Consider the following 9,868-nt stretch of genomic DNA (forward strand, 5'->3'; position numbering starts at 1 on the left):
GAATGTAATCTTTTTTTATCCTGTAGAAAATAAATAGCCTTTTAATAGTAGAGAATGTACAATAATAGAATTGCTTGTGCTACAGTAATACTAGTCGCTGCTATCCTGCAGGTTCCAAAACATGGTGTTTAGTACAGGCTTCCTATAGAAAAGATAAATCAAGGTTAAATGCTGAAGTAAGCAATCTTAGTACTATGTTTTTGAAAAATGATCCTTATACAAGTGATTCAGGATTTAGATCAAAACTGGTTAAGGCAAGAAAATGATATTAGTCTTAACTGGAAACTGCTAGAGAAATAGTTGTGGTCTCAGCCAGGCTTTGGTTACATCTTGGAGGCAGATATCAGGCTCCATTTCCTCTCTGAAATTCCCCTCCCCATTTATGCAGCTTGTCAGTGCTTGTTTATGCATTTTACTGTGTCAGGCATCACACTTACTTACAGATGTGACCACATATTACTACACAGAATTATTAAACAATACCATAAATGGATTTAACGTTGAGGAATTGGAATAAACTTTACCCTATATTATAAAATGTACTAATTAAAAAAAATGCACCTGGGGACATTTTTTTTTATAAATCTGATTATATTGGTCCATTCTACTTTTCTAGCATTATCACTCTTATAAAATGTATGGGTATTTCGGATATTTTTCAATCCCTGCATAGATTTTATACAATATATTAGCAAGTTTCTTCCAGTTTTTGGGGGGTTTGGAAAATAAAAAGAATCTGTCTGCAGATTCTTGCTGCTTGAACCGTGACCAGTATGAAATAATGTGTGGCCCTCACATTGGGGCACATTTATTTACCTGTCCGAGTCGCGATCCCCGACGATCCTGCACTGTGTTGCGATCCACGTAGATCCTGCGCCCGATATCCTGCATGTGTTGCTCCCCGCTCACGTCCACCAGAGTTCACCTTCTTCTTTCTGGTGTATGCAAGTGCTTATCTTGCGACACAAAATGTTAAATCCCGCACTTAGTCCGAATCCATTGGATCGTCTAGATCGGGCTTGCGTGCACCAAAAAACCCTTCTAAATGCGGCACACATTGGATATGTTAGGCCCTCACACTAAAGACAATATTCATAAATAGCAGAAGTTGTGATGCCTTGTAGAGACCATCAGCAATCCTAAAAAAGAGCGGGCTCTTCACATAGGGCACTTGGGTGACTCCCAGCGACATGATTTATTCTTTATTCTGTGGATACTTAATTAGAATAAATAGCAGAAATAAACCACTGTAACAATTTTCATACATGTTGTACTATTGGCAGCTGCTTGAACATTCTGGTAATACTATACTTTAGAAGCACACATATCAATTGCCACTAACATTACACTACCCATGCTGTCACAGGGGTCAAAGACTCCCAAGTAAGTTGCAACTACAGACTTATAATAGCTAAAAATACTTTTGAGAATATAAGAACACCATTAACCCTTTAAATGCCACCAGCAAAACTGCTGGCAGCATCTAATAATATGGGTCCACTCATCACTATCTAACGTGGTTCTGGGACATATGATTGATATGTGTTAACCCTTTAAATGGTGCTGGCAGCAAGCAAGGGTTTTCAGGTCCACTCATCTGTACTGTTAATAAATAACTTATTTGGACTGTGTAAGCCCAACCATGTGATTGTACCAATACTGTTATGCAGTTAATTGAAGCATACTTCATAGCTGTATAACATCAATTAACTACTGTATAAACTGTATAAGCCAAGTTTTTCAGCTGACTGGCTATATACTATGGGATGGTTGGCTATATAATTTAGACAGATTGGCTATATACTATGGGGCTAGCTGGCTTTAGACTGGGTGCTGTCTGGCTATATACTAGGGGGCTGGCTACATGCTAGGAGACTGTCTGGCTATGAACTGGGGGCTAGCTGACTATATACTATGGGCAGGCTGGCTATGTGCTTTGTACTGGCTGGCTATATACTATTGGCTGGCTGCCTTTGTACTTTGGGCTGGCTATATACTAAGCAGGTGGCTGGCTTTACACTATGGGGGCTAGCTGGCTATATACATTGGGTGGGCTGGCTTTATACTATTGGCTGGCTTGCTATATTCTATGGGCTGGCTATGTACTATGGGTTGGCTGGCTATATTCTATGGTCTGGCTGACTGGCTATGTACTATGGGGCTGGCTGGTTATTTAAAAGGGGGCTGGCAAGCTTTATACTATGGGCCTGACTGGCTATATCCTTTGGGCAGGCTGGCTATATAGTATTGGCTGGCTTTCTATATTGTATGTGCTGGCTATATACTGTGTGCTGGCTGGCTATAAACTATGGGCTGGCTGGCTAAATACTGGGGCAGGCTATATACTGGCGCCTGGCAGATTATTTAGTGAGGGCTGGCTGGCTATATTCCGAGAGCTGGCAGGCAATATACTGGGGCTTGCAGACTGTATTTTGAGGACTGGCTGGCTATATACTGGGGCATGGGCTGGCTATATACTGGGGCCTGGGCTGGCTATATACTGGGGCATGGGCTGGCTATATACTGGGGCCTGGGCTGGCTATATACTGGGGCCTGGGCTGGCTATATACTGGGGCATGGGCTGGCTATATACTGGGGCCTGGGCTGGCTATATACTGGCAAGGTCTGGCTATATACCAGGGCCACGGTTAGCTATATACTTGAGGCTAACTGACTATATACTAGGGACATGGACAGGCTGGCTAGCTATATACTGAGTAGTGGCTGTGACCAATAGTTTTTTCCACTCTGTGCTTATACTGAAGCCAAAAGATTTTCCCAGTTTTTTGTGATAAAATTAGGTACCTCGGCTTATACTCTGCTAGGGGGCTGGCTATATACTATGGAGCTGGCTCGCTGTATACTTTAGGCGGGCTTGCTATATTGTATGGGTTGGCTGGCTATATACTGTTGGCTATATAACGGGGTCTGGAAGGCTATATGCTGGGTCTGGCAGGCTACATACTTTAGACGGGCTTGCTATATTCTATGGGCTGGTTATCTATATACTGTTGGCTGGCTGGCTATACACTGGGGCTGACACTGGCTATATACTAGGGGCTAACTGGCTACATATTGGTGGCATGGGCTTGATATATGCTGGGGACATGGGCTGACAAGCTATATACTGGGCAGAGGCTGTGACCAATGCTTTTCCCACCCTAGAGTTAAACTGGTTTTCCCAGTTTTTTTGTGGTAAAATTAGGTACCTTGGCTTATATTCGGGTACACTTACACTCAAGTATATATGGTAATAAACATACTTGCCAAATTTCTGTAACGGCCTTGTTGGAGAAATCCTTTAATGTCCTTTACTAGGCCACAGCTGATCATCCATCTAGGAAAATTTCTTTAGATATTAGACCGGAGCAGTAGAGTGATTTTTGTGCTCTTCTGGTTCAACATTGTTTTGTATTTATGCCATTTTAGATGTGTTTATTATTGTCTCTGGTGGCCCTAAGTTTTATCATACCCAGTGTTGGAAAATTTGATCAACATGTGCTTTATGTAGTTTTCCACATATGGCTATGTTCATGTCCATAATTTTTTAACAAAACTTAGATGAAATTATAATGTGTACTTAACCAAAAAATTAAAAAGTGAGGGCCAGTGAGTTTACAAGAAGAGAGTGAGATGGTGACCGTGCATTTACAATGTAAAAAAGAACCTTCAGTTGGAGCGTGGCTAGCAGCCAACATGGCTGAATGTGTTAAGGACCTCTCCAGACGCTCCCCTAAGAATCCTGACTCCATCCTGCACCCCCATGGGCTTATATTGTACCTTGCTGTGTGACTATGCTCTCGTCTACTGGGAGTGGCGGGAAAGGAGCAGTTTCCCCCCCCACACCCTTGGTAAACCACTCCTCCAAGTGTCCTTTTCAAATATATGAAAACACCCATCACTTTCTTAGCAATGCCCCCTGCTCCTCTACAGCCAATCCCGAGTGAGGGGAGTTATTCATATATTTGAAAAGGACATATGGAGGAGCTGTTTCCAAAAAGTGGGGGAAACTGCTCCTTTCCAGCCACTCCCAGTGGACGAGTGCATAGTCCCACAGCAGATGCTAATAAAAGGTACAATATAACATATCTTTTTTTCTGTAAAACCTATTTTTCATACAAAAACGGTGGCAGTGTATGTACTATGCTCTGTGGGGCCTGGGGGAGTGCTAGAAATGGGTCTCCTTGTGACAGGCTCCCTTTAAATTAGCTTAAAAGTATACTGGCAACCCAGTGTTACCTTAGCACCTTACCAGAGCGACAAGGCCGTTATTAGAAAGAGCAGGGGAGAAGATCCGGCTGCTGAAGCCTGCGGCCTGCATACATGGGAAGGCCTGAGGTGGGTCCGCCTATCACGGTGGTCGGACCGAGGCCGCATTTGTTCTGAGGCTTCGGAGCTGGAGATCAGGTCTATCGCAGTGGCCTGGGCCTGGACGGAAGATTCTGTGGTGCCCATAGAGATCTGCGGCAGGGAGGAGGCTGGCTAGAATGACATGTGGACCAAACGGCCAGGCCACTGCCGCGACACAAAGACCGAGAACAGTAGCACTGTACACAGCAGAGAGCCTGACACCCAGGGTGGAGAACCCAGTGGCGATAATGTCAGAGACACACCAGGAGGGCTGAAACTAGAGGGCTGCACACAGATCACACAGGTAGGAGTCTGGGACATTTCGGCTAGCCATTCCTGTGGGGAGCTGGGAGAGGGACAACTCCAACTCCTACAGGGCAGCACCTGCTAATCCTGCTAAGTTACAGGAAGACATATATATATATAAGCGCTGTCTAACCTCATATAATCAACAACCCTATTGTCTTCCATACTGCAGAAGAATATTGTCCAACCCTCATATAATTAACAACCCACCCAAAGGCTAATGCGCCTGAAAGATTGAAGTATTTACCCACACTTAACAAGGGAAGACCTCACGCAACCCACAATCACAGCGCTCTGTCCAAACAAGGGGCAAGCAAGGTTCGGTTGCTCCCCCTGAGACTGGAGAGGATTCAGAAGAAACGACCCTGAAACAGGTTACATCACAGTCCTTGAATTGCAGAAGAAAAGAGCCACATTTATGGACATTAAGAGAAGACTCCGGGACAAAAACCTCCCCTACTCCATGGCCGACCCAGCACGTCTAAGGATAGTAGATGGAGACAGAGTGGTTTCCTTTGTGAACCCAAGCGAAGTCAATGAGTGGCTAGAGCAGCGTAGAAGCTCTCCTCCTCTAATAGATAGAAGATAGTTAGATAGCATTGTTGAGATTACATTAATGTTAATATGTAAGAGCTATGAAGTAACCGTTAATGAGGAACATGGGATGCCAATTGGGCCTATTACTAGTTGAGGTGTCAAGTACTTAAGCGTGTTGCGTAGGAAGGGGGTCCGCAAACAGGAGTGTATACTACATGCCTATGATACCAGCTGAGAGGCATGAGTATCCCAATATACTAGCCCGCTCTGGTCTTAACCACTTCGGAAGGGCAGAATGTACGCGACTGGAGTGGAAGGCGGCACAGAGACAATTTACTGTAAAGTTGTTTTACTTTTTTTTTTTATAATTTAGTTTATAGGTTATGTCACCACTATTTCCTACCTGGGTACGGAGTTGGAGACAGCCGACTCCAACAACCTCTAATGACCTGGCCCTATTCACATAATGGTTGCAATAAATGGTCAAACTTAAGTTTCTCACGTGGAATGTTCGTGGATTAGGGACCCCCAGCAAACGCTTAATGATTGCCTCTCACATACAACTACTCTCACAAAGACACAGACCCTACATAAACCTTGGATTCAATGGGGAGCACACTCCTGCTTTAACACTGCGTCAAAAGCGGTGTCGCTGCTAGTGCGTAGGACAATGTGATGGGAAGTGAAGGCGCAATTAATTGATGCAGTAGGCAGATATGTGTTTGTACACAAGCACATAGATAGTATCCCATATAATGTGCTGGCAGTATATGTTCCCCCTCCGACATCTAAGCACGTTCTATGCCAAGCTGCAATATTCGTGGCGTCCTACCCACAGGCAGGAACTATACGCTCAGGAGACCTTAACATGCTGTTGGACGGTGTCCTGGATAGATTTAATGGGAGACAGACTTCCCTGATGGGACCACAACCCACAAACCTGACATGGTTTATAACCAAAATGGGATGGGCGGTTCTCTGGAGACAAAGATATCCACAGGACAAGATCTACTCCTGCTACAGTGCCTCACACAGATCCCTATCCCGCATTGGTTACACCATAGGCTCCACAAACATAATCATTCACCTACAAGACATACAATATCTCCCAAGAGGCATTTCAGATCACTCTCCAGTGCTCTGTGTTGTAGGGAACCGGGCTAACTCAGCAATGCACAAAGCAATGATACACCTTTTTTGGCTGGATCTGATGGGGTGTCAGACAGGCTGCCGGAGGAACTGACAACATTTTTTCAGGCTCACACACCAGACACCAACCACAACTCCCTCTTGGAGGCTTTCATTGCTTACATGCACACTTGCTTTCAATCATCGATCTCATTGTCAAAAGGGAGTCTGTGAGAAAGAGTTGGCCCTGGAATGTTAATCCTTAGAACGACAATACATAGAAGATCCTTTGAAAACCACCAGATCCAAATGGCTACACACAGGCTGGCTATATCTACAGGCCCTAAAGGAGAAAAATGACAACAAGATGTTTTTCTATAATCAGCAGGCCTTTGACCTGGGTAATTAGTCAGCGAAGCTACTAGCACACCTTGCACGCCAACATACTAGGTCACCACCTATTCTAGCTATAAGTGATAGGCAGTCCCCGGGTTACATACAGGATAGGTTCTGTAGGTTTGTTCTTAAGTTGAATTTGTATGTAAGTCGGAACGGTATACTTTATAATTGTAACCCCAGCCAAAATGTTTTTGGCCTCTGTGACAATTTGTTTTTAAAAATGTTGGATTGTCCTGAGAACCAGGATTAACAATAAAGCTTCATTACAGACACCTGTGATAACTGTTATAGCTGTTTATTGTAGCCTAAGGCTAAAGTACAGTAAATTACCAACATCCAAAGGTCCGTTTGTAATTAGGGGTCGTCTGTAAGTTGGGTGTTCTTAAGTAGGGGACCGGCTGTACTTTAAAAACTCACTCTGAAATTCTAACAAGATTTAGAGACTTTTATACCGACCTGTACTACACCAGACTAAACAAGAAGGACAAAGCCATTAGCTTATATCTCAGTGATCTACAATTTCCTTTACTGATGCCTTAGCAAGCATCCCAATTAGAAAGACCTATAACTTTAGAGGAAGTAGAGAGGGCGCTAGACCTTTTAAATAACAACCAATCGCCGGGTCTAGACAGGTTACCTAAGGAAATATACAATAAATACAAAGATCTCCTGATAGCTTTTCTACCGGAGAATTCCAATGCCTCCTTCGAAGCTAGAACCCTGCCCCCCTCCCTGTACGAAGCTACGGTAGTATTAATTCTAAAACCTGGGAAAGAACCCACGGACTGTGGCTCCTACCGTCCTATAGCATTAATCAATACTGACTGCAAAATATTTACCAGAATATTAGCTACCAGATTGAACACTGTAATCCTCTCCTTAATGCACCCGGACCAATGTGACTTCATGCCTTGGAGATCTACTTCAGATAACATATGATCTGTACAGGTGGCAGCGTAGATAGGGTAGACTATGGGAAAGAACTGGGCCTTGGCCTCTCTAGACACAGCTAGGGCATTCAACCCAATTGAATGGGCCTTCCTTTGGCAATGCCTGCGTAAATTCGGAATAGGGCTAAGATTTTCCACATGGATTGACATACTATACTCTTCTGTGGTCAGTAGACTTCTTATTAATGGAGAGTTGTCAGCCCCCTTTGACTTGCATGGAGGCATGCGTCAAGGATGCCCCCTTTCCCCACTCCTTTTAGCCCTGGCAAAAGAGGCCCTTGAGTTAAGACACAGACAGGATGCCGTATATCGAGGAATTACTATAGGGACAAGAGAGGACCAGGTTAGCCTATCAGCTATCACCACATTGTAGGCTATCAGCACATTGTAATGAATGAGGAGTGTTAGGGATTTTTATGCAGGGCCCCAACAGCCCTCTTGACTTTTGTAAGGTGAGTCCTAATTAACCCTTTGAGGGAGGATTAGCTAGCTGCCGGCAGCGAGCTGACAGAGTAAATGAAAGACACAGTCGGTCTTCCGATGCACTCAAATCAAACTGTTTATTTCAAACAGATACAGCTATATTTTAACACATAGAGATCAGCATTTGGGGTGTTGTATGAATGGAGATAAGGTACTTAGATTCTATTGGCCATTATGCTTTTGTACCAGCACATTCTGGGAAAAATGACTAGGCCTTGTTTACAGCCATGCTTATCTACACAATGGCTCCTAGAAGCTTCTTCATAACCAAAATAAATAACAAGAATACAGAGGCCCGAAGGACAGTAAGAAATGCCAAGGATATTGTGAAAAGGCAAACAACAGTTTAAATGAGAAAAATAGCTGAATTAAAACATTTAACTCTATAGCTTCTAAAAGGGAAGCATACCCCCCCCCCCCCAAGGTGGCCGCTGTGCGACCAGTGCGACCTCCTTAACAAGGAGGAAATCCCCATATACTGCCATACTGTAGTATGGCAGTATATGATAGGATCGATCAAAAAACCTAGGGTTAAAGTATCCTTAGGAGTCTGAAAAATAGTAAAAGTAAAAATAAAAAAAAGTTAAAAAAAAAAAATTCAAATCACCCCCCCTTTCCCTAGAATGGATGTGCGAACCCTTGCAGATTTATATGAAGCAAATGTTCTACACTCTTTTCGGGAACTGCAACAGAAGTTTGAGCTAGGAAGGTCCTTCTTCTATAGATTTTTGCAACTGCGACATGCTCTGGAGACGCAATTTCCCTCCCCCAGGCCACCTATCTCCTATCCTCTGAAAGGCATTTGCAGAACTTAGGGTCCCAGGGGTCTAATCTCTGCATTATACACCCATCTTACCCAAAAGAAAGTTATGAGTAATAGGCTGCCTGTTATAAATAAATGGAAGGCATCTTGATGAAGAATCTGTATACGACTTACTTGCCGCACACACCAAGGTATCCCCATCAATAAACAATCAATTTATCCAACTATATTATAATCCACTAGGCATATCTAATGCCAGTTCTCCTGGAAAGAATGGGCTAGTTCGCTACGACTACCTGTCCCCGTTGTGGGGAATTGGTGGCTGACTTCTTGCACATGAGCTCCACTTGCCAGGCTATACAAGAGTTTTGGAAAGAGATAGTCGACTTCCAACCCAAATTATAATAAGAAGAATTCTTTAATTATATATAGCGCACACAGCTTACGCAGCACTGCACAAAGCATGTCAAATTGGTCTCTGTCCCCATGGGGCTCACAATCTAAACAACCTAACAGTATGTTTTGGAGTGTGGGAGGAAACCGGAGGACCCGGAGAGAACATATAAACTCTTTGCTGATGTTGACCTGGGTGGGATTCGAACCCAGGACCCCAGCGCTGAAAGGCAGAAGTGCTACCCGCTCAGCCACCGTGCCACTCTTACAATTAATACATATTCCCCTCCCTCTAGCCCTTGAAGGGTGCCTTTTGGGTCTACTTCCTGAAGTGGATTGGTCTCTTTGTCAAATCATATTCCTATGAAAAAACCTTATTTTGGGCCCCAAGTGCATAGCCCTAGGGTGGTATAACCCTAACACCCCAAATCTGTTGCTACGGAAGTCACTAATCAATCAAATATTATCGTACAAGAAGCTGGTATATAAACACCGGAAAAACCCAGACAAATTTGAGCAAATATAGGGGAGCCTGGTGCGAGTCTAGGAATACAATGCT

This window comes from Engystomops pustulosus, chromosome 6 (genome assembly GCF_040894005.1).
Source record: "Engystomops pustulosus chromosome 6, aEngPut4.maternal, whole genome shotgun sequence".
Taxonomy (NCBI): Eukaryota; Metazoa; Chordata; class Amphibia; order Anura; family Leptodactylidae; genus Engystomops; species Engystomops pustulosus.